Below are 6,000 nucleotides of genomic sequence, written 5' to 3'. Positions count from 1 at the left end.
TAGCATTTTTTAGTTATTAGCCACCTGGGAAGGAGTTAAACTTTGGTCTGAAAATGAATATTTTTATGCAGAATACCAAATCCTGAAGGCTTCCACTCACCTTCCCTGCTTCTGCAATGAGTAGTGTTGGAAGCATTGCAGGCCAGAGCAGTCATAACTGTGGAAAAGAGAGGTTTTACATCACCAGTGGGGATTATTCTGTTGTATCATCTCCTTCACAATATGATTCTGCCTTTTTTTTTTTTTTTTTTAGGAGTGGGAAACATTGATTATACATTTATGCTGAGTTTTGCCAATGCTAAAATGCAAACTGCAATTTTGTCACAAAATGTAGGATTTCTGAATGATTGCACTTTGAGGCCCCAAAAGAGCCCCAGAAGAGCATTTCTGAGCAGTCTTTTCATTTTAGATTGTTTGTGTTTTCCCCCAAGACTAGCCAGATAGATCTAATACATTCCTGATAGAGCAATTTGTTGCTGTTGATTTTTTTTGTCAAATGACCTACATCCACACTCACAAATACCTTTAAATTTCTTAACTTTTATTAAGCTATTCCTAAATTTAAGAATTAGATATATTTTTCTCTCTTTTTTTTTTTTTTTCTCCAAAACATTAGATGAGCGCGCTCCAGACTCCAGCTGTCTTTGTTATATCATGCAAGACAGGGAACAGAGAAGTTACTCTGTGCAGGTGTTCAGCAGCAGCAGGAACCGCTGCTAAAAGCAGCCTCAGGGGCCGTGATTCCAGACAGAGCGGGGAGGCAGAGAGAAGTGGTTACTCCCTGCCCATTTTCCCCAAGTTTCCTTCCCACCCCAGTGAGAACAGTGACAGAGCCAGGAAAGAAATTCTGGAAGAGGCAATGTCCTGCCTCCAGGAAGTCACTGATACTCCCTGTTTACTGGCAAATGATCACTGCTTGGTATGTACCAGGGATTTCCCCACAGCTGTGAGGCACTGCTGGGCTTCTGTTCACACTGATCGTGATCCAAAGCTCTTACTGAAGCCAATAACATTTTTTCCAGTGACTGCACAGGGTTTTGGATGTGGCTCATTACAGCCAATAGTGCTGTTTGCAGCCAAAATCTTGGCCTGTGTTTTGTGGGCAATGGGAATAGATGATCACAGTTATTCTTTCTGACCAGAAAATCAATGCAATATCTTCTTCTGATATTCCTTGCCTCTCCCTAACAGGGAGCACTTGTTCTGCTCTATTCCTGACCAAGTTTCCTGGGAAATATTAGTTTTCATATTGTTTTTTTCTCACTAAAATGTTCTCTCTGGGATGCTTAGACATCAACACATTTATATCCAAGGGATCCTGAAGAGGTTAGCCAGAGGTGATTATGTCTCAAATGATGTTGTACTGTAATTGCTCAGGATATCAACTTAAATGAAATAATCTGCACAGGAGAAAAGAAACAGTAAAGCTAAGGAAGGAAATTGCTGCTATAATTACTAGAGTATTTCTCTTTGAGGTATTAGAAAGAAATGTTTATAACATAAGATGCCTGAAGAGGATGACATGTAGCAACTACAGACTGGATGGCAGAGCCTCTCTTATATTACATCAGCTGTAACAAGCTTCCTGAACAATACTTACAGATAACTGGAGGGTAAGAGTAGAGGAGAAGGTAGGAGGGTAGGTAGAAAATGGCCCAGAGAGATCAGCTACCTCAAACATTTTATAATTAGTTACAAAGATAAAAAGATGTGAGGCAGGTACTCTCCTTTAGGATCTTTTGCCACTCGAGTCCTTCAAGCCTTGCTATCAATTTCAATAGTGGCACAAGCAGACCCACAGCCAACAAGGATAAGAAGAACGGTGGTCACTCCTTACAAACAACTGCCTCACTTTTTTCCTTTGATCATTTTTGTCTCTCTTCCTGCCAGATTGTTCTGAATAAAAAACAACCTGAAATTCTCACAGCTACAGCAGCTTCCCAGTGCTAAACAAAACAGTGCTGGTAAAAGTTCTCATGTTTTCTCTCCAGCTCTTTAACTGTTTCCAGGAATAGGCTTTATTGGAAACTCTTTGGAGCACTTTAACATGCAGGTACATAATTGTGTGAACCTCACTAGATCAATATACATGATTAAAAAAAAAAAAAAAAGTAAAATATAATCCTCCAAGGGAACATTCCTGCTCTAGAGTCCTCCTGAACTCACTGGACCCTACAAGTAGCCACACATTGGGTCATTTTGGCCACCAAGTCCTGAGGCACTCACTGTTTCACAGACCCTCTTGATACAAGGGATTACAGGATTGCATTTTATTCCTGGGGTACATCAGTGTAACAGGATCCTCAGCACAGATTGGATACAGGAATTTTTCTAACCAAAGTCTCAGTGCCAGTGATGCTCTTAAGATACTAAAACCTCATTGAGCTGACAGAGAATTGCACAAAGCTGCAAGGTAGATCTGTTTTAACCTTTTTCTTCAGATTTTGTGCAATTTCCAACAGGATGACCAGTTACGGCAAATAGATTGAAAATACCTTAGTCACAGGATTATTCCTCAGTTTTGCTCAAGACACTGTAGGTTTGAAACAGCAAATTCTTGAGGAAAAGCATGGCTTACAACACAGAAGAACTATAGAAAAGACACTAGAAATGCATGAACAGCCCAGGAAAGCATCATTCACTTCTTTTAAGAGCAGAGTTACTAATGATTGCTGCTCAGCAGGGAGGTCACTCTGGCCTAATCAATGGTGTCAGGACTAGGTGGGGATGCAGGTGCATCTAACAAAGCAATCAGAGCTAATGAACCAGGGAGACTTCCATAGATACAGCCCCTAGTTGTGCCCTGTGCCGTTCTCTTTGTGGATTTAGAGTAACAGCACAGACTTGTTATTGCAGAATGCAGAGAAACAGCGTAGCCTTGTTTTGCCTGTTCGTGAATGACCCCCATGTATGGCTGCAGACTCTGAAGGACTTCTGAGATCACAGCAGCATCTGTGTAAGTTACAAGCATGGGCCACCTTGGACTGGAGAAGCTGGGCACACATAGCAGGTGTTGAACAGGATTACTTCATTAGCAGGCCCCGATGTCCTGCTCTGGTAGGTGCTGGTGTATGATTCATGAATTAAAATTCTATTTCATTAAAATAATTTGATTTGGCTGGGGCAGGGGGCAGTGTTTGGTTTGTTTCAGACACTTTCATTTTATCTCAGCAGAAATAGCAGGCAGGGGATGGCAGGAAGGACAGAGAAATCCTCACAGCCATTCCAGTGCAAAGCCGTATATTTAAGTTCAGTGCAGGAAGCACTGCAGACACTGAGGGCAGTACTCTGCTGAAAAACAGAGCCACACAAGTCCTTTACAAATAAGACACATAATCAACTGTAACTTCTTTCCCCAGTAGGAATCCTCTGTATGCATTCCTCTCTGTCTCTTATCACTTCCAAGTCCTTCTCTGTTGCCATACATCAGGCCTCTCTCTAGAATTTCTCCTCACTCTCTTGCAGCACTTCCAAAGTACACACAGCCTAGAGCAGACATAAAAGATGGATTCATTCCTCTGTGCCAGCTGTATTTAATGCACAGATCCCATCCTGCTCTCAATAGAGAATCTTGGTTTTCTGCCCAAAAACATTGGAAGCAGGAGCTTTCTCTATAAATATACATTCTTTAACATATTTGTTTAAAATTATTTTTTCTGAACTGGAGCACCAAATGTGGAAATGTGAAAGTATTTTTCTTACTAGTACTTGATTTGTATAAAATTTCCCAAATATGTTTGAAGCCATGGATGTTGGGCACTGTATAATCACACCGAAAGAGAATCTGTACCTGAGTGAAACAGAAAATACATTGGGGGAAGAAAAGAAGGAACTGTTACCCCACTTTACAGAGACTTAGGAAGATTAGCATGACTAGCCCAAGGTCATACAGAAACTCCAGAGAACTGAACCAAAAGCACCGCAGTCCCAACACAAAATCTTAATTACCAAATCCAATTTTCCACTTCTCCTTTCATATGTTTTTTCATACATTAAAACATTTCACATAAGCCTTTTTTTTTTTTTTCCCCTCCCCCCAGGAAGAATACAGAAAGCAAAGGCTGAAAGTTGCCCTTGTTAAACAACGTTGCACAGCCAAACAAATTTAAAATGATATCTCAGCAAGATTTTGCAACCTGTCTGTGACAAATAAAAGGACTTTCACCCTGAAAACATGTGAGTGCTCAGAAGGACTAGCTGAGAGAATTTAGCAAGGCTCCTAATGAAAGAGATGAGCTGCAATACATATTTGCATGAGTTCATGAATTATTAAAACCATTCTGATCAGAATAAGCATCGTGAGCACAGTACTGAAAGTGTCACTAGCGTTCATGCATTGAATAACTTGCCCTCATAAAGGTATAATAATGTGCTCATCAGTTTTGTTTGTACTCCCAAAGCAGTAATAGCATAAACAGAAAATAACCCTCTATATTGCATAAAGCACATAAATATAAATCTAATTATATCTTTCCTTGACATTATGACCGAGAAATTATGATGGCCACTGAAGTATAACATCTGAGATCAAGTGTACTCCAAAGGGCCTTTGTAAAATTCTGCTTCTCTGTTCAAGTCTAGCCTGGCATTTTAGGAGTTAAAACAACTCTCCTCAGTAACCTAGTGGTAGGTCCTTTATCTGCTAGGTGGGAGGTTCAGATTGCATTCTGAAAATCACCCAGTGCTTGCTGCCATACACCACGCACACAGCTTATCTCTCCACAGATGCCCACAGACTGACAATTAAATCAGAGTTCTGATGGCTCCCTGCAAAGATGTCCTATCCTCAGTGGTCCCAAGGTTGGCTGTGCCACACAGGATGGTAGGGAGGCTGAGAAAGGAAAGAAGAAATAATTGGAGGAACGTGGTAGTTCTCAAGGTACACCAAAGGCACCCTATGTCCACACACACCTCATCGAGCAAAAAGAAGTCACATGAGCTGAAATCAGGGCATAAAACAAACATAAAGACTACCTACAGATTTTTTGTTGTACTCAAACAGTTGCCTTAGTGGAAGATTTCTATACTAAACTGACTTATGAGCTGTGATCTCAGTCTCTTGGATTTATTTTTTTTTACCCTTTTACATGTTAGTGAATTGTACTTTCACGTGGGAAACCTGTGCAGCAGCCTTTTCTTGCTGGTAAAAGTGGCAAGACTCCCACTGGCTTCATTCAAAGGTTCAGGCTGTTAATGATGACTCAATCAATCAGTCAAGACATGAGAAACTGCAGAGAGAACTGGAGCCAAAATTGGCCTCAAAATTCAGTGATATCATTTGTTCTTGTGCGATTTCATCAGCTGAATCAGATACTCTCTGGAGTAGTGAGGAAAGATGCATATATCTGTAGGACTCTTTGGGTAGGTATTTTTGTTGAGCACCCTCACTCAGTTATTTCACTGCAGTTCCTGTATGTCAAAAGTTTCAGGAGAGCATGGTGCTGGCTGGGCACTTAGACAAGAGCAGATGCAGGGGGGTACACCAGGACAGGAGAAGTCAAGGTGGCTAGGGCACTAGAGGACACAACTCTGTTTTTTGAGGATCCAGAAATGGCAAATGAGCTTGAAATGGCTAGTCAGGCACGGAGTGTTGAAAGAGACAAGAATGAGCTACCTAAGAAAGATGACCTGGCCATTTACAGCAGTGTGAAATCAAAACTAGAGCTGCTTGTTCTATATTTAGGAGGGGAGACCTAAGACCTTTCTCCTTCAGGAAGTACTGTGACAATTCACTTATCCCATTAGGCTTTTTATGGATGGAAGTTTAAAGGATGTTACTAATCATATTATGCTACCGGTAAATGCTGGATACACTTACCTCCATAGTCTATTTTACTGTTGGAAGGCATTGTAGAAAATTTATGATTCTGATCTTTCTCTGAAAAGAGCTATTTGCAACTGTTAAGTTCTTATTTTTTTTAAACCAAAACCTTGATAATTATCTCGTGTGCTAATTGCATTGAAACAGCCCATGAAGTTTGAGGAAGAAATGCACAATAA

This window comes from Empidonax traillii, unplaced genomic scaffold (assembly GCF_003031625.1).
Source record: "Empidonax traillii isolate 1590-97213 ecotype Southwest subspecies unplaced genomic scaffold, ASM303162v1 scaffold275:size1536655, whole genome shotgun sequence".
Classification (NCBI taxonomy): Eukaryota; Metazoa; Chordata; class Aves; order Passeriformes; family Tyrannidae; genus Empidonax; species Empidonax traillii.
The sequence above is the reverse complement of the archived record's forward strand: the minus strand, read 5'-3'. Positions refer to the sequence as shown.